The 20,442-nt window shown below is 41.1% G+C and overlaps 1 non-coding gene across 1 annotated transcript; it reads right to left on the bottom strand.

The window, feature by feature from the left end:
• Positions 1–9,017: 9,017 nt before the first annotated feature.
• Positions 9,018–9,124, bottom strand: LOC128576183 (U6 spliceosomal RNA). The gene has a single exon (XR_008377287.1). It is a non-coding gene; the product is annotated as a U6 spliceosomal RNA (small nuclear RNA).
• Between the last annotated feature and the right edge of the window lie 11,318 nt (positions 9,125–20,442).

Raw genomic sequence — 20,442 nt, 5'->3', positions numbered from 1 at the left:
ATAATATCAGCAAGAGGCATATTTTTGCTTTACACTATTGTGCTTTCCCTGTAATTTTGCCATAAGCTCCATCTCTTCTGACCCATTACAGATTCTTTGACCATCATTGGATCTAGCAGATCAAGAAGCAAATTTGCTGTTACTATTTCCTGACCCAGCTGGATAAGATTTCCTTGTGCTAGGTCTGGCTTAAAGCTGTAGGACTTTCAGAGATATGGGTAAATGATTCCAGGCAGCAAACTCAAGTGTAGTAAATATTGCCTCCAAAAATTGAAGGGACTCATTTGCAATAGAAGAAATAGATTTGATATCCCAACATGTACCAGACCACCGGACCCCCAGAAAATGTTCTGAAGTGTTCTCTGTGTTTTCATGGCCTTTATCTTCCTCTAGCATATATGATCCTACAACAGAATTGAAAGTTACTTGTTGCTGCTTGCCTTTCAAGTGTTATCTCCTATTATTGACAATGAAATGAGAACGCTAATATGGCTGTTATTTGAGTTATGTGAAGAAAGAATCATGGCTTCAATAAAAGATAAATAATTTCATTAGGTATCTGTTAAAGTCTTGTTTGAATAAAGAAAGAAGTTTGTGTGGGGAGGGGTTGGGATATTGAAGTTTGCCGGGAGCCAAAACATATCACAACAATGCCCCTTGCTATCTTGATTTTACGAGCAAACTATTCTCAGGAATTCAACCGTAAACAGCAACAGTACTTTCCCCTTGCATATCTCCTCAAAAATGCACCCCCCGCCTTAGGGTCCTTCTCCTAGTAATTTTCCAGAAACTAGCCCCCTCCCCACCCTGCTAGGAACAGCCCTTAGTTACTTCCTCGTTTGTGGGCTTATAAGCCCAGCTGAAAAATAAACTCTTCGGAGCTTGATCACACTCTTGACTTGCTCTCATTCTTTCGTGTCTCTTGTCCCCTCATTCGACTGATTACTCCCTGGATTTACAAAAGCAGAAAGGTGAAGTGAGGACTCAGATCACCCTGGCAGGAATAATCGCTGGATTTACAATAGCAGAAAGCGTAGAGGCCTCGGATCACCCTGGCAGGATTACTCCCTAGATTTACAATTGCAGAAAGCGAACTGAGCACTGTGATCACCCTGCAGAGGATTACTCGCTGGATGTACACCAGCAGAAAGGTGAGGTGAGGAGACGAATCACCCTGGGAAGGATTACTCCCTGTATTTACAGTACTAGTAATGCATTGTTAGGGCTCGAATCACCCTTGGCAGGATTACTCGCTGACTGTACCCTAGCAGAAAGACGCGGTACGGACTCGGATCGTCCTAAATAGGATTACTCAATGGATGTACAGTAGCAGTAAGACGAGGTCATGACTGTAGCAGTAAGATGAGGAGAAGAGTTCTGGCTGCATTAACACTCTCCAGAAGGAATGATGAAGACGCAGGTGTTCTGGGAAAAGAGTTCAGTATGGATGAACACAGTCAGAAATACTATGTTTGGACTAGCTTGCAAAGCATACTGCCAGTTATATGCTAGAATAGGGGAGCAAAACTCTACTGTCACTGAAGTTGTGCACTAGGAGGCAAAGTAGTTGGGACATCGGCTTCGGAGCACATACTCATTGATGTTCCCTCAGCAGGAGTGTTGAGTTACTGTACGAACTATTCAAGCATTCCCTGGTAGAGTTTGCGCTGTGGAAACCCTGTTCTGTGATGCGACGTGCTGTGGAAGTTGGGAAAAGGCTTTCCTGGGTACCTATGTAAGCGTTCTTGAGTAGAAGAAACTATTTCCCTCCGTGAAGCATACTGCAGCTTATATGCTAAAGTGGGGCTAAACTCCTGTTCTCACTGACATCAGGCACGTAGTGGACCTGGCTGTTGGCTAATATACCTAAATTGGTCAGGGATGCATATGTATTAATGTCGCCTCATCAGGAATTATCAGAGAGTCATACGTGCGATCAGTACATATGCATATGAGTGTCTAGAGCATATGGCTGCATATGAGAAGCATATGAGACCATTTGATAGCATTTGAGAACAAATGAGGCCATATGAGAACATTTGAAGGCATGTGAGTGCATATAAGAGCATATGACAGCATATGAGAGCACATCACAGTATATGAGGGCATATGAGAGTATAAAGGAGCATATGAGACTATCTGAGAGTGTATGCAAGAACTTGAGAGCGGATGACAGAATAAGAGAGTGTATGAGACAGTATGAGAGTGTAGGAGAGCATATGAGAACATTTAAGAACATATGAGTGTGTATGAGAGCATATGGGTCCATTTGATAGCACATGAATGCACATGAAAACAAATGAGATCATATGAGAACATTTGAGGGCATATGAGTGCATATCAGTGCCTATGAGAGCACATGAAAGAATTGAAGCACGTTAGAGCATATGAGAGCATGTACAAGTGTAAAAGAGAGTTTGAGACTATCTGGCTGTGTATGAGAGCACCCAAGACTGTATGAAAGCATGAGACAGTGTATGAGATGATATGAAAGCATATGAGATCATATGAAAGTGTAGGAGAACATACGCGAGCATATAAGAACATATGAAAGCATATAATAGGAAATGAGAGCTTATGAGAGCCTGCTAGCGGGTAGGAGGATCTAGGAGAGTATATGAGAATGTATGAGACCATATAAAAGCGTATAAGGGCATATGACTGTGTGTGAGGGCAAATGAGATTGTGTTTGAGACCATATGAGAGTGTAAAAGAACATAAAAGGTCATAAAAGAGGTTATGAGAACATATGAGAACATACAACAGCATATGAGAGAGCATATTGAGCATATGAGAGCTTATGAGAGCATATTAGAGTGTATGAAAGCCTAGAAGAACACATGAGTTTGTAGACAGCATATGAAAGTGTATGAGAGCATATGAGGCCTATGAGAATATATGAAAATATATGAGAATTTCTGACAGCATATCACAGCATATGAAACCATATGAAAGCATCTGAGAGCAAAGAAAACTACATGGGAGTGTATGAGGGTATATGAGAGAGTATGAGAGCATGTGAAAACATATGGCAGCGTATAGAACATATGGGAACATATGAAAACATAAGGGAGCATGTGAGAGCATACAACAACATATGAGAACTTCTGAGAGAATATTAGAACATACAAAAACATAGAACACATGAGATTGTAGAGAGCATATGTGAGCATATGAGTGTGTTGGAAAGTATAAAAGAGTGTATGAGAGAGTATGAAAACATATGAGAGCTTATAACAGCATATCACAGCATTTGAAAGCATCTGAGAGCAAAGAGGACTACATGGGAGGGTACGAGAATATATGAAAATGTGTGAGAGCTTATGACAGCACATGGCATCATATGAGAGCATAAGAGAACATACGAGAGCGTATAAGAGCATACAACAGTTTACGAGAGACTCTGAGAGCATATGAGAGCCTAGGAGAGCATATAACATTGTATGACACCATTTGAGAGTATATGAGAGCATATAAGTGTGTATCAGAACATATGAGGCCATATGAGAGCATGTGACAGAATATGAGAGCATTTAACATCATGTGAGAGTGTATGAGAGCATATGAGAACATATGAAAGCATATTAGAATATATAACAGCGTATCAGAGCATATGAGAGCAAATGAGGACATGAGAGTGCATGAAACCATAAGAGAGTATATGAAAGCATCTGAAGGCATAGAAGACTATATGGGAGGGTATGAGAGTATGCAAGAGTGTATGAGGTCATGTGAGAGCATAAGGTAGCACATGAGAACTCATGAGAACATGTAAGAGTGTTTGAGAGTGTAGGAGAGCATATAAAATTGTATGAGAATATATGACAGCATATGTGAGCATGTGTGCATGAATAAGAGCATATGAGAGTGTATGAGACCATATGAGGCTGTATGAGAGTGCATGAGAATATATTACAGCATGCGAGAGCATATAACAGTGTATAAAAACGTGAGAGCACATGACAGCATTTGACAGCATATGAAAGCGTCTGAGAGCATAGAAGACTATATGGGAGGGTATGAAAGGATATGAAAGTGCTGAGAGCATATGAAAGCATATGGAAGCATATGAAAGCATGTAACAGCATAAGAGAGTGTTTGAGAGCATATGAAACCATATGAGTGAGAACGAGAATACATGACAGCATATTACAGCATATAAAACATCTGAGAGCATAGAAGTGTATATTGGAGTGCATGAGAGTATATGAAAGTGAAGTAGAGCATTTGACAACATATGGGAGCATATGAGAGCATATTAGAGTGTTTGAGTGCCTAGGAAAGCATATGAGATCATAGGAAAATGTATGAGAGTATATGAGAGCATATGAGACTGTATGAAAGCATATGAGAACATATGACAGCATATAAAAGCATCTGAGAGCACAGAAGTGCTTATGGAAGAATTTAGAATATGTGAGAGTGCATGACAGCATATGGTAGCATATGAGAGCATATGAAAACAGATCAGAGGATAATAATGGCATATGAAAGGACTGGAGAGCACAGAACAACTATATAAGAGTATGAGACTATGTGAGAGTATACCAGAGCATATAAAAGCATATGGCAGCAGGGGATAGCATATGAGAGCTAATGAGAGCATATTAGAATGCATTTGCACCTAGGAGACCACAGGAAATTGTGTGAGACCATATGAGAGCGTATGAGAGAATATGGGGCCTTATGAGAGCGTATGAGAATATATACCATATGAGAGCAATGAATGGTGTATGAGAGCATGAGTGTGGATGAACATGTATGAGAAGATATCATAGCATTTGCGAGCATTTAACAGTGTATCAGAGCATATGAGGTCATATGGTTTGGAGCCATGGGGTGAGCACTAAGGTATGGGCCCAGCATTTGTCAAAAAATGCAGAATATTATACCCTATTCAGGATTGTGTTTCCCAAAATGTATATGTTAAAGTCCTTACCCAGTACCTGTGAATGTGACCTTATATGGAAGTAGGGTTTTAGTAAATGAAGTGAGTCATTAAAGCTAGCCTTAATTTACTATGATTGACCTTATAAAAAGTGAGATTTGGACATACATGTGCACACAGGGCAGAAGGTTTACAAAGATTGGAGTTTTGCTGTCACAAGCCAGAAACTACCACAGATCCTCCTCTAGTGCCATGAGAGGGAGCATGACCATACTGACATCTGTATTCCAGCCTTCTTTGGAAGCATGGGACAATAATTTTTTGTTGTTCTAAGCCTCCCCATTTGTAGTATTTTGTTATGGCAGCCCTGAAAGACTAATAGAGGTATATACTGCTCAATTCACCACTCTCTCCCCCAACTGCAGCTGCCTTCCCAAACCCACCCACAATAGGGCAAGAGACAGAAGCAGGGTCCTTTACAGGCCACAGCCATCCCTGGGTGGTCACTTCATTCCCTGCCTGTTTAGGAGTTAGCACTCAGCCTCCTGAGGCCAGTAGGGAGATAAGGATGGCGGGTGGCGGGGGGCGGCAGTATCTATGGAGGCGTCCATGATCTCTACCTGCTGTGCCTGGAGCCCAGAAAGCCCAGGGCTTACCAAACCCCACCACTCACACCTCCTCCGACCCCTCCCCCAGCCTTCAGCCCTTGGGAATAGTCATCATATCCCTTTTAATGTCAGTTGGAAAGGTGATTCAGGAAGCACAGAAAGAATTGGCACCTGGTCATGGTGTCTCACCAATGTCCTCTGGGCCCAGGCTGGCAGAATAGACTCTTAGGCCAAACATCTTTTCTCAGACAGGCTAGGGGCAAACATAGAAAGGGGAGTGAACTCATGGGGGGCTTTGGCCAAGATGTAGAGGACAGAGGCTCTTCCCCACAGGTGCTGAGTGGAGGGGCTAAGGAGGAGCCTCCAGTGTCCACCCAGACAGGACCTCTGACCCACTGCATATTGCCCCTTCTTGGGAAGTCCAGGATGAGCTAGGGGGTCAACCCCAGAGACTTTAGTCCATTTTGCTCAAAATGGACAGTGTGCAGCTGGCCAAGTCAGAGTTCTAGAAGTTTCAGGATTGAACCTTCTGCCTGCCAAAGACAGGAGGAACACAATGCCCTGGGGTTCCTCAGGAAGCCTGTGCCTCTGATTGTGACCAGCTGCCACCCAGGCTCCTACTTGCCAGGTCTCTGGATTCTGTAGGCAGCTGTCCCCTCCACTCTGCACACCATGCTGGGAGCACAGCACCAAGGCTTGGAGCCCCCCAGGAGGCTGGTATCAGTGACCTCCTTCTCTTCCACCTCCTGGACCATGGATTGCCAGAGCACAGGTGAGGAGTGCTACATCCTCCAGACATGGTGCCCTGAAGCTCATGTTCTTTTCTGCTGTATCATCTCTTCTCCACACCACACTTGGGTCCCCCAGCCATGGCTCTCCATTCTGTTACACCTGTTATCCTATGGGAAAGAAGTTCTCTATGCTCGTGTCTCTCATAGGCTAGCTTCAGAGCTCCTGAGGACTTGTGTAGGGCCTGGTTTCTCTAGGTCCCCCACAATCCACAGCCAACCAATGAAGAAATTCAGGTTTCAGGAATTTATGTTGAGAAAATAGCTGCTTATATGATAAAACAGACACATTACAAATGATCCACAGTCCAGCTACAGAGTGCTAATGCCTGGAATAATGTGCAGCCCCAGCAGGAAATGCTAGTGTGAGGTTCTGTTACTCTCTATTCTTTGTCATGGATGGATAGTTAAGTGAATAACATGGTGGAGGAGTTCGAAACATTAAACTTTATTTGAATACAATTGTTTCACAAACATAAAGAAGTAGGGACCCCATTGTGCAAACAGTACTGGATCTGACTCCACAAATACAATGAATTATAAACCGGAAAGAAACTTCACCCTGTTACTGAAGGCTGTCTTCAATCAGATCTCCCTTCAGTACTCAGCGGAGAAGCCCAGCAGACATACAAAATTCAGGAAACATCCCAAATCTGCCTCACAAAGTTAAACCAGGAGAAGAATTCTGGACTTGAGGGTGGATAGGGTAAGGGTTAGGGTCAGGGTTAGGGTCAGGGTATAGGGTCAGGGTCAGGGGTTAGGGTTAGGGTTGGGATTAGGGTTTAGGGTTAGGGTACGGTTATGGTTAGGGGTTAGTGTTATGGGTCAGGGTTAGGGTTAGAGTTGTGGTTGGGGTTAGGGTTAGTGTTAGGGTTATGTTGGAGTGGTTTTGGTTTCCTCTCTTCTTCTACCATGAGAACACTCAAAACTTTTAGGGCTGTGTGCACAGACAGCCAGCTAAAAATGCTTAGACTGTAGAAATATGGCTAGGTATTTATGTGGTGGGAACTAAAATTAAATTTATTGGTTCTCCCCTCCTAGCAGCTGAATGAATGGATCCCGCTCTTGTCCAATGGGTACCCTAAGATGAGTTGCAAGCTGTGAGAAGGGAGGTCAGACATGCCTCATAGATCCCCCCTCTCTTCTTAGAGATGTCCTTTGTGACTCATTAACAGGGCTAAGGCTATGCTATACAAACCTGCATGTCCTCAATTTACATAACAAATCACTTGAGTCTGGGTATGTATCTGGTGGCTGGTCTCTAATTAATAGACTTTCTTAACTCAAAGCATTCTGAGCCTTTATAGAGTCTAAAGTCTAGACAACGCTTTATTTCTTTCACCAGTTACAAATCACCTGTAACCTGTAATTTCCTGCTTTGAGATGTTCCACATTTGTAGGCAACACGTATACACTTGCCACATATTGATTTACTATTTTATATGTTTATATAATTTCTATCTTCCTGAAATGTATAAAACTAAAGTGGGTTACACTTGCTCAAGACTTTGTGGGTGTGATTCTAGGCCATGTTTCTCAAATTTGGCTCAAAATAAACCCCTTCAGGGTGGCGCCTGTGGCTCAGTGAGTGGGACACCAGCCCCAAATACTGAGGGTGGTGGGTTCATACCTGGCCTGGTCAAACTGCAACAAAAAATAGCCAGGTGTCGTGGCGGGTGCCTGTAGTCCCAGCTGCTCAGGAGGCTGAGGCAAGAGAATTGCCTAGGCCCAAGAATTGGAGGTTGCTATGAGCAATGACGCCGTGGCACTTTACCAAGGGCGATAAAATGATAAAATAATAATAATAATAATAATAAAACAATACCCTCTTCAAATTATTTTATAGAGTTTGGTTTCTTTTCTGCTTGGGGAGGGAGTAGCTCAAAATTTTATTTTAGTTCACATCCCCATTAAACTACTACGTTTTAATTGTCTTATGTCAAAAACTCTAAAATCAGAACTATGAAGTCTTTATGTGTACTTTATATGTTGTGTGTGTGTATATGTATATATCTACACATGTTTATATATTATCTACACATGGTACCAACTTAAATTGAAAAACTGAGTGCTCATAAATTAAATAAATAAGCCCAAGTGCTTTTCAAGATCATGTTATTTTAACCATGTTTGGTAAATAAAGATAATATAAAAACTGTTAGCAAAACAAAATAAGATAAAAACATCTCTGCAATTAAGCAGTTTGTCTGAGTCTATCAGCTGGGTGGGCTTGTACTCTTTGCTGTATGTTTTAAGGTCACAAAACTGTAACTTCTATGATACTAAACTATGCCTTTAAATTTAATCATTAAAAATTCTGAGGTTTAGTCACATGGCCATGGTAAGGCCTGGGGACATCTGGAATTCTTCCCAGCCTTCTGATTATGCTGTGAAGACTCACTATAGGTTTGTCCTTATGCCTGAGCTCCACACTCCGTGTGTAAACTGAAGACCCAGATGGTCCTTGCCCCTCCCTTCATAACCATCCTTGGGTGCCACATGCCTACTTGGGACCCAGGATGACTGAGAAAGACATAAGAGAGGGTCCTTGTGTCTAGTTTCAAAATTCTTTCCAGTAATTTAAAATATTAAAGTCATGTTATATTAAATTAAGTAACGGATAATCATCAAATGTCTGAGTCATTTCTAAAGTAAGTTAAAATGAATAATTATTAAAAACAAGTTTACATTTATGTACTTTGACATTTTTTTTTTTTTTTTTTTTTTTTTTTTTAAAATATGGAACGCTTCACGAATTTGCGTGTCATCCTTGCGCAGGGGCCATGCTAATCTACTCTGTATCGTTCCAATTTTAGTATATGTGCTGCCGAAGCGAGCACGACATTTTTTATATGGTATGCAAAGTCAAATATATTTAGATCTGTTAATAAAAAATGGAGGCTGATAAAACATTTCAAAATTTGTTTTACTTCCTAGGTTTTTCATTAAAGCTAGGGGTTACTGGAAGTTAACATTGTAATTAATATATGTAATCAAAGCTACTAGATATAAGAGAAACAATACTACATATAAAGTTTATTTTAAAAAGGACTTTTCACTCGGGAGGCTGAGGCAGGAGAATCGCCTAAGCCCAGGAGTTGGAGGTTGCTGTGAGCTGTGTGATGCCATGGCACTCTACCGAGGGCAATAAAGTGAAACTCTGTCTCTACAAAAAAAAAAAAAATAAATAAATAAAATAAAATAAAAAGGAGTTTTTGGGGTTATAAAGTCTATAAGTAGGGTTAGGGACATGGCTTTTATTAAAAGGAAAGAAATTTTGTCTAGAGGTTATTAAGGATTGTTTTAAATTAGGGAAATAAAGATGGATAAAAGCATTTGTATATAAGAAGTTGGGAAAGAAAGAGAATGGAAAAAAAATTTTAAATGTTATCAAAAGTTTATAGAACTCTTTCCTTGTGGTCAAAACTGATTGAGATTGAACATATTGGCTTATAGTGTTTTATTAAATTTAGCTTTACCTTTAGTAAAACACTAATGGGAAGGTAAAATTTGGTTTTTGCTTTTAAACAAGATTTTCATGTAGTATTAATAAAAATAGTAAAAAATTTTTGTTTGTCTTTTGAGTAAATTGCATTAAAAAGGGGAGAGAGAGACAGATTCAGTTTGCCTCTTTATTAGCCTTTTAGTTTGTTTTTATTAGGTTTTATGACTGTTTGGGAAAGTTAGTGTCCTCTCTATCAAAGGTAAAGGTTTTTGCTTTTTGGAATCATATTTGGAAGTTTCAGATTAATAACAATTAGGTTAGAATGTTTGCATTTGTTAGGGAAGGTCCCTGTTGCAGTTGTGCCCCTCACCGAGAAGGTGTGCCATGTACCCTTACATTGTGCCAATTAGGTGAGGGCGCACCAATCCCTCTCCCTCCTGTCCCCTCCATCCTCCTTCTCCCCCCAACTTGAATTAAATTAAATTTTTTCTCTTGTATGGGTGGCTTATTAATATTGAATACATTGGATACTTGCTTTTCCATTCTGTGACACTTTACTAAAGAGAAAATTGTCCAGATTTATCTAGGTTAATACAAAACATGTAAAGTCTCCATCTTTTTAATTTTTGTTCTTAAAACAGAATCTCACTCGGTCACCCTGGGTAGAGCTCCGTGGGTTTATAGCTCACAGCAAAGTTAAACCCTTGAGCTTAAGCGATTTTCTTGCCTCAGCCTACAAGTAACTGGGACTGCAGGTGCCTGCCACATGCCCTGCTAGTTTTTCCATTTTTAGCAGAGATGGGGTTTTGATTTTGTTCAGGCTGGTCTCAAACTCCTGAGCTCAGGGATCCACCTGCCTCAGCCTCCAAGAGTGATTGCAAGATTCCCAGCCAAGTCTCCATCTTTTTAAGGCTATATAATATTCTTGTGATATACATATACCAAGTTTAAGAATCCATTCATGAGTTAGTGGGCACTTGGGTTGATTCTCCATCTTGGCGATTGTAAATTGAGCTTTAATAAACAAGCTAGTGTAAAAATTCATATGCTGAAATGATTTTTTTTCTTCTGGGTAGATACCTGTTTTTTGAAATCTTTAAATTATCACCTTGGCTAAATTAAGGATTTATTTCTCAGTGGGTTGTGAGTGGATTTTATGATTTCAAATGTTCAAACTTTGATATTTGACAAACATCCACCAATTAAAATTTCAAATTTTATCTTGTTTTTGTTGAGACAGAGTCTTACAGAGTCACTGGGGTAGAGTGCCATGGTGTTATAGCTTAAGCAAGCTAAAACTCCTCTGTTTAAGTGATCCTCTTGCCTCAGACTCCCAGGAATTTGGGACTATAGGTGCCCACCACAATGCCCAGTGGCTTTTCCATTTTTAATAGAGATGGGGCCTCACTTTGCTCAGGCCGGTCTAGAACTCCTGAGTTGAGGTGATCCACCAGCCTCTGCCTCCCACAGTAATGAGATTACAGGTGTGAGCCACTGGGCCTGGCCTAAAATTATTATTATTATTTTTTTTGAAGTTTTTGGCCAGGGCTGGGTTTGAACCCACCACCTCCCGCATATGGGGCTGGTGCCCTATTCCTTTGAGCCACAGGTGCCACTCAAATTATTTCCTATATCAGGGCCCTAGTAGTCCAAGGGAGACGTACTTGTCTTATTTTGTATGCAAAATAGTAGAGGAAGGGTCAAAATGAAAAGACATTTAACATCCTTTGGTGGTATTTACATAGATCAGTAATGAATGCGTCCCACAGTTGTATGAGACCACAAACATTCTGATATGATTTGTTATATATTAACAGCAATAATTGTAACAGTGTACAAGGGTTAGCACTTAGATGTTAGGGTGAGGGTCAGGATTAGGGGTTAGGGTTAGGGTCAGGGCTAGGGTTAGGGTCAGGGTCAGGGTTAGGGGTCAGGGTCAGAGTCAGGGTTAGGGTCAGCGTCAGGTATAGGTTCTAGGCTAGGGTTAGGGTCAGGGTGAGGGTAAGGTTAGTGGTCAGGGTCAACTTTGGAAGTAACATGATCAGATTTACATGTTAGAGAAATTACCTTTACAGGAAGAGTGGAAAATGGAACTTCAGGAGCAGGCTGGAGTCAAGATATGAATTTATTGCAATTTTATTGCAATAAAACAGATGATAAAATATAAAGGTTAGTCAGTGGAAGAGATGACATAAAGGAGAATATGGAATTTAAACAGCACAAGCTAGAATTCTCTGAGGGTTGAGGGGTCCTTGTGAGAAACCAACAATGGCTTCAAGATTTCTCACTTGAGCTGTAAGAAATGTATGGTGGGGCCACGAAACCTGACTGGGAATGTAAGAAGAAAAGTAGATTTTGAAGAGAACGGTGAACTGAAATTGAGGGAGAAGAGCCCCTTTTGGAAGGAGAGCCTGGCATAAATCTCAAATATGGCCAAGAGGCTGAAAAATCAAGGATCTGCATCATTTTGATGTGGATTGGTGGATTATCAGTGAAGTTATTCGGGAGAGGAGCTTCAGGGCAGATTCTGATTGAAAGGTGCACTAGAGGAACAATCCTTAGGAAATGCAGGATCCTAAGGCCCCATGCAGAAAAGGAAGGGATGAAATAGGGTAGAGCCTCATTCTTTTACCTGTTGTTTAAAAGATAATAACTTAATTGTTTTAATGGAATGAGTAGCAAACGCCAGTTGTATTAGATTGCTAATACTGTAACAAATTACCACAAACTTAGTGGCTTAAAACCCACAAATCTGTTAGAATTCTTACAGTTTTGGAGGTTAGGAGTCTGAAGTCGAGGCACTGGCTGCACTGCCTGACTTCTGCGGTGTCAGGGGCAGTGTACGCCCACCCCATTTGCCACACAAGCTGCCGGCTCCGGCTTGTAGCCTCTCGCCACCACCTCCGAACCTGCAGCAGAGACTCCTCTCCCCGTGGCCTCCCGCCGCTCTCTTACAAAGACCCTTGCGATTACATTGGGTCCACCCAGGGTAATCCTGTATCATTTCTAATCTCAAAATCGTTAAATTAATCACATACGCAAAGCTCCTGTCAACAGGTGCAGGAACACCCACAAGGTCTGTGGATTAGGGCAGGAACAGCTCCAGGAGAGGGATGTCGGGGGACAGGAACTGGAAGTAAGGTCCCACCCCACTCTCGGGGGCACCGAGCTTGGCGAGACTGCAATGCACGCCACGGCCAGCAGGGGGTGGACCGTAGCGCGGGCGCGGGTGTGGGACGACGTGGCGCCGCCGCCTCCGTGCGCCCGGGTGAGAGAACGCGCGGCCTCGCGGCGCGCCGGGTTGAGAGAACATCTGCCTGAGCGGATGAGGCACCGCCACCGCCTCAGCGCTACGCCCTCGGGACGCCAGGGCTGCAAGAGTGCAACTGTGAGTGTGACCTTCTTGTCCCAGCCCCGCCTGCTGAAGGGCAGCTGGTCCAGAGAACCGGGAGTGGGACTCTGTGTGTAAAGTGGAAACGGGGAGCCCACTGTGTCCACACCGAGGTCCTCCACACCCACGTTGCTTTGGCCGCCGGTGTGAAGCCCACTGAGTGGTTTCTCCACACTGAAGTGACCTCACACTGTTACCCGGGCGCTTGGTTCCACAGCTGTGTTGCGCTGGATTGGGGTCGGGCTCGGCCTTTGCAAGCAAGTTGGATGGCGTCTCTGCTTTACTGACGGGGTGTTGACAGCGTTGTTTATAAAAGTCGTTTACTTCCTGGCCGGGCGGGGTGGCAGCACCTGTAGTCCCAGCTACTGGGGGGAGGCTGAGGCAGGAGGACCGCTGGAGCCCAGGAGTTTGAGGTTGCTGTGAGTTATGACGGCACAGCGCTCTACCCGAGGAGACGGTGAGATTCTCACCCTGAGGAAAAAAAAAGTCGCTTACTTCCAATAATTTTATACTTCTGGGGAACTCGCAATAGCAGCATGATAAATAATGCTCTTTTTTTCGTGCCCCTCAGATTCTCCAGTGGTGACGGATTGCTAGGTCATGTTTGCCACCACACACAAAGTACTCCCAGGCATTTGACCCTAAGGAGGGACATTGTCCCAGGTGGCGACCATTAACTCCCAAATCGGGAAATACCCAGTTCCTACCGGACAGTTCAATGCACTGGCCCACCTCCCTTCACCACGTGTTGCTGCTCGGGAGGTGCAAGTCCCAGCAGTCTGCAGACACCTGCGTGCAGGTCGGGCTTATCAGTGCAGCTCACCCTGCACCTGTTTGCTCTTCGTGCTTTTCCTCTGAGTGAGTGTGGCTGTTGTTGGACTAATGAGTCTGTCATTTAAGTGAATTACCGGAGAAGTGCATGAGAGATTAATAATTTTATTGTTATAAACAGCAATGATATCTTTTTATTTTATTTTTACAAACAAGGATATCTTTTTAAAGAACTGTTTTTTGGGGGGTTACTTTTATATTTTTATAGTAAAGTATAAGTAATGTTATTAACTAGCATAGTATATATTAAATGGATCTCCCTCTCTATAGATTATAAGGTTAAAATATATTTTTTATATTTTTGAGACAGAATCTCACTTTGTCACCCTCGGCAGAGTGCGGTGGCATCACAGCTTACAGGAACCTCAAACGCTTGGACTCAAGTGATCCTCTTGCCTCAACCTCCCGAGTAGCTGGAACTATGGGCACCCACCACAACGCCTAGCTATTTTTAGAGTCGGGGGTCTTGCTGTGGCTCAGGCTGGTCTGGGACTGGTGAGTTCAGGCAATCCATCTGCCTTGACCTTCCCAGAGTGCTAGGATTACAGGTGTGACCCACCGCGCCTGGCCTATTTTTTTTAAGTGGTTATATTTTTATTTAGAATAAATGTATAATTACTATTTTATTGAGTGTATAGAGTGTCCTGTGTCTTTGGTATTATGTAGTCTAGTGTCTTATCTATGACAGTAGGTCTTGGAAGTGAATAAATAATTTTTAGATGTTGGCATGTAGGCTTACTTGGTTTCATCAGGGCTTATCTAGTAGTATCTAGTATGTACTGGTTGTTTAGGATAACAGAGGCCATTGTCATTTTTTACTTTTGTTTACAGGTTTATATCTATGGATTTTCCTTTCTTTGACATGGTAATAATGGCTATGATTTAAAGTGTTAATTTTGGGATCATAGGTGTTTTATTTTATTTTTTATTTATTTAATTTTTTTTGAGACAGAGCCTCACTATGTCACCCTGGGTAGAGTGCTGTGGTGTCACAGCTCAAAGCAACCTCAAACTCTCGGGCTTAAGTGATTCTTTTGCCTCAGCCTCTCAAGTAGCTGGTAGTACAGGCACCCACCACAATGCCTGGCTATTTTCTTTTTTCTTTCTTTTTTTTTTATTGTTGGGGATTCATTGAGGGTACAATAAGCCAGGTTACACTGATTGCAATTGTTAGGTAAAGTCCCTCTTGCAATCATGTCTTGCCCCCATAAAGTGTGACACACAACAAGGCCCCACCCCCCTCCCTCCTTCCCTCTTTCTGTTTCCCCCCCCATAACCATAATTGTCATTAATTGTCCTCATATCAAAATTGAGTACATAGGATTCATGCTTCTCCATTCTTGTGATGCTTTACTAAGAATAATGTCTTCCACTTCCATCCAGGTTAATACGAAGGATGTAAAGTCTCCATTTTTTTTAATGGCTGAATAGTATTCCATGGTATACATATACCACAGCTTGTTAATCCATTCCTGGGTTGGTGGGCATTTAGGCTGTTTCCACATTTTGGCGATTGTAAATTGAGCTGCAATAAACAGTCTAGTACAAGTGTCCTTATGATAAAAGGATTTCTTTCCTTCTGGGTAGATGCCCAGTAATGGGATTGCAGGATCAAATGGGAGGTCTAGCTTGAGTGCTTTGAGGTTTCTCCATACTTCCTTCCAGAAAGGTGGTACTAGTTTGCAGTCCCACCAGCAGTGTAAAAGTGTTCCCTTCTCTCCACATCCACGCCAGCATCTGCAGTTTTGAGATTTTGTGATGTGGGCCATTCTCACTGGGGTTAGATGATATCTCAGGGTTGTTTTGATTTGCATTTCTCTAATATAAAGAGGTGATGAACATTTTTTCATGTGTTTGTTAGCCATTCGTCTGTCGTCTTTAGAGAAAGTTCTATTCATGTCTCTTGCCCATTGATATATGGGATTGTTAGCTTTTTTCATGTGGATTAATTTGAGTTCTCTATAGATCCTGGTTATCAAGCTTTTGTCTGATTGAAAATATGCAAATATCCTTTCCCATTGTGTAGGTTGTCTCTTTGCTTTGGTTATTGTCTCCTTAGCTGTACAGAAGCTTTTCAGTTTAATGAAGTCCCATTTGTTTATTTTTGTTGTTGTTGCAATTGCCATGGCAATCTTCTTCATGAAGTCTTTCCCCAGGCCAATATCTTCCAGTGTTTTTCCTATGCTTTCTTTGAGGGTTTTTATTGTTTCATGCCTTAAATATAAGTCCTTTATCCATCTTGAATCAATTTTTGTGAGTGGGGAAAGGTGTGGGTCCAGTTTCAGTCTTTTACATGTAGACATCCAGTTCTCCCAACACCATTTATTGAATAGGGAGTCTTTCCCCCAAGGTATGTTCTTGTTTGGTTTATCAAAGATTAGGTGGTTGTAAAATGTTAGTTTCATTTCTTGGCTTTCAATTCGATTCCAAGTGTCTATGTCTCTGTTTTTGTGCCAGTACCATGCTGTCTTGAGCACTATGGCTTTGTAGTACAGACTAAAATCTGGTATGCTGATGCCCCCAGCTTTATTTTTGTTACAGAGAACTGCCTTAGCTATTTTGTATGCATTTTGTATGGAACCGGGGTTTTTTCCGGTTCCATACAAAATGCAGAATCATTTTTTCCAAATCTTGAAAGTACGATGTTGGTATTTTGATAGGAATGGCATTGAATAAGTAGATTGCTTTGGGAAGTATAGACATTTTAACAATGTTGATTCTTCCCCATCCATGAGCATGGTATGTTCTTCCATTTGTTAATATCCTCTGCTGTTTCCTTTCTGAGGATTTCATAGTTTTCTTTATAGAGGTCCTTCACCTCCTTCGTTAGGTATATTCCTAGGTATTTCATTTTCTTTGAGACTATGGTGAAGGGAGTTGTGTCCTTAATTAGCTTCTCATCTTGACTGTTATTGGTGTACACAAAGGCTACTGACTTGTGGACATTGATTTTATATCCTGAAACATTACTGTATTTTTTGATGACTTCTAGGAGTCTTGTGTTTGAGTCTTTGGGGTTCTCTAAGTATAAGATCATGTCGTCAGCAAAGAGGGAGAGTTTGACCTCCTCTGCTCCCATTTGGATTCCCTTTATTTCCTTGTCTTGCCTAATTGTATTGGCTAGAACTTCCAGCACTGCGTTGAATAGTAAAGGTGACAGAGGACAACCTTGTCTGGTTCCAGTTCTAAGAGGAAAAGCTTTGAGTTTTACTCCATTCAGTAAAATATTGGCTGTGGGTTTGTCATAGATAGCTTCAATCAGTTTTAGAAATGTGCCACCTATGCCTATACTCTTCAGTGTTCTAATTAGAAAAGGATGCTGGATTTTATCAAATGCTTTTTCTGCATCCATTGAGAGGATCATGTGATCTTTATTTTTGCCTCTGTTAATATGGTGGATAACGTTTATAGACTTGCGTATGTTAAACCAGCCTTGCATCCCTGGGATGAAGCCTACTTGATCATGATGAATGACTTTTTTGATGATAAGCTGTAATCTATTGGCTAGGATTTTGTTGAGAATTTTTGCGTCTATGTTCATGGGTGAGATTGGTCTGAAATTCTCCTTTTTGTTTGGGTTTTTTCCTGGTTTTGGTATCAGGGTGATGTTTACTTCATAGAATGTGTTGGGGAAGATTCCTTCTTCTTCCACTTTTTGGAGTAATTTCTGCAGTACAGGAATAAGCTCTTCCTTGAAGGTTTGATAGAATTCTGGAGTGAAGCCATCTGGACCAGGGCATTTTTTGGTTGGAAGATTTTTTTATTGTTTCTTTGATCTCAGTGCTAGAAATTTGTCTGTTCAGGAGCTCTGTTTCTTCCTGGCTGAGTCTAGGGAGAGGGTGTGATTCCAAATATTGATCCATTTCTTTCACATTGTCAAATTTCTGGGCATAGAGTTTCTGGTAGTATTCAGAGATGATCTCTTGTATCTCTGTGGGATCAGTTGTTATTTCCCCTTTATCATTTCTGATTGAGGTTACTAGAGATTTTACTTTTCTATTCCTTGTTAGTCTGGCCAATGGTTTATCTATTTTATTTATTTTTTCAAAAAACCAACTCCTTGTTTCATTAATTTTCTGAATGATTCTTTTGTTTTCAATTTCATTGATCTGTGATTTGATTTTGGATATTTCTTTTTTTCTACTGAGTTTAGGCTTAGATTGTTCTTCTTTTTCCAATTCCATAAGATCGCTTGTGAGATTGTTGATGTGCTCTCTTTGTGTTTTTCGAATGTAGGCATCTAAAGCGATGAATTTTCCTCTCAAAACTGCTTTTGCAGTATCCCACAGGTTTTGGTAGCTTGTGTCTTCATTGTTGTTATGCTCAAGGAAGTTAATGATTTCCTGTTTTATTTCTTCCTGCACCCATCTGTTATTCAACAGAAGATTGTTTAATTTCCATGCCTTTGGGTGGGGTCGAGCGTTTTTGTTAGAGTTGAGTTTCACCTTTAGTGCCTTATGGTCTGAGAAGATACAAGGTAAAATTTCAATTCTTTTGATTCTGTTGATATTTGTTTTGTGTCCCAGGATATGATCAATTTTGGAGAATGTTCCATGGGGTGATGAGAAGAATGTATATTCTTTATCTTTGGGGTGGAGTGTTCTATATGCATCTATCAAGCACAGTTGCTCTAGGGTCTCATTTAAATCTCTTATATCTCTGTTTAATTTCTGTTTAGAGGATCTGTCCAGCTCTGTAAGTGGGGTGTTAAAGTCCCCTGTTATGATGGTATTATCAGATATCATATTGCTCAGACTGAGTAAGGTCTGTTTGAAGAATCTGGGAGCATTTAAATTGGGTGCATAAATATTTAGAATTGAAATGTCTTCTTGTTGTATTTTTCTCTTGACCAATATAAAGTGACCATCTTTGTCTTTTTTGGCTTTAGTTGCTTTAAATCCACATGTATCAGAAAATAAGATTGCAACTCCTCTTTTCTTCTAAAGTCCATTTGCCTGAAAAATTGTCTTCTAACCCTTGACTCAGAGCTTTAATTTCTCTTTTGAAGCCAGGTGTGTTTCTTACAGACAGCAAATGGATGGCTTGTGTTTTTTAATCCAGTCAACAAATCTATGTCTCTTTAGTGGGGAATTCAAGCCATTAACATTTATTGAGATAATTGATAAGTGTGGTAGTATTCTATTCGTCTTATTTGGTGAGAGTCCATTGCTTAGTTTTATCTTTTGCATCAGTGTGGAGGTTTGGTTCTGTCCTTTAATTTCTGAGTTCTTACTTTGCTGCTGATGCATTGTGGTGGTCAGTGTGCAGAACAGGTTGAAGTATTTCCTGTACAGCTGGTCTTGTTGTGGCGAATTTCCTCAATGTTTGTATATCCGTAAATGATTTGATTTCTCCGTCAATTTTGAAGGTTAGCTTAGCAGGGTACAGAATTCTGGGCTGGAAATTGTTCTGTTTAAGTAGATTAAAGGTAGATGACCATTGTCTTCTTGCTTGGAAAGTTTCATTGGAGAAGTCTGCGGTCACTCTGATGGATTTGCCCCTGTAGGTCAATTGGCGCTTACTCCTGGCAGCTTGCAGAATCTTTTCTTTTGTCTTGACTTTGGACAGGTTCATCACAATGTGTCTTGGAGAAGCTCGGTTAGAGTTGAGGCGACCTGGGGTCCGATATCCCTCTGAAAGCAGTGTGTCAGAATCTTTGGTGATATTTGGGAAATTTTCTTTTATAATATTCTCTAGTATGGCTTCCATTCCTCTGGGGCATTCTTCTTCCCCTTCTGGAATTCCTATAACTCGTATGTTGGAACACTTCATAAAGTCCCATAATTCCACAATGAACGTTCTGCTTTCTCTCTCTTCTTTTCTGCCTCTTTTACTATCTGAGTTATCTCGAGAACTTTGTCTTCTACTTCTGAAATTCTTTCTTCTGCATGGTCTAACCTGTTGGTGATACTTTCCATTGCATCTTTAAGTTCCCTAATTAACTGTTTCAGTTCCTTCAGCTCTGCTATATCCTTTTTATATTCTTCATATGGTTCATCTCTTATTTGATTCTGTTTTTGGATTTCCTTTTGGTTATTTTCCACTTTATTAGCAGTTTCCTTCATTGTTTCCATCATTTCTTTCATTGTTTTCAACATGTGTATTCTAAATTCCCTTTCTGTCATTCCTAACATTTCTTTATGGGTGGAATCATCTGCAGTAGCTACCTCATGGTCCCTTAGTGGGGTTGTTCTGGACTGGTTCTTCATGTTGCCTGGAGTTTTCTGCTGATTCTTCCTCATGAGTGATTTCTTTTATCTGTTTCCTTGCCCTAATTTTCCTTTCACTTCCTCTTGCTCTTTAAGTTCTCGTGCCTGTGTACTAAGGGTTACAGGACTAGAATTGTGAGAAGGTTGAAGAGCAAGAAAGGGATGAAAGAAAGGAGGAAGGAGTGAAAAGAAAAAAAAAGAAAAATAGAGAAAGGAGAGGGGGTGGGTAAAAAGAATATTGACGAAAAGAATAGAGGCACAGAAAGAGGGAGACAGAGCAAT

Source organism: Nycticebus coucang, chromosome 23 (assembly GCF_027406575.1).
Source record: "Nycticebus coucang isolate mNycCou1 chromosome 23, mNycCou1.pri, whole genome shotgun sequence".
In the NCBI taxonomy this organism is placed as follows: domain Eukaryota; kingdom Metazoa; phylum Chordata; class Mammalia; order Primates; family Lorisidae; genus Nycticebus; species Nycticebus coucang.
This window is presented reverse-complemented; position numbering and strand designations above follow the sequence as displayed.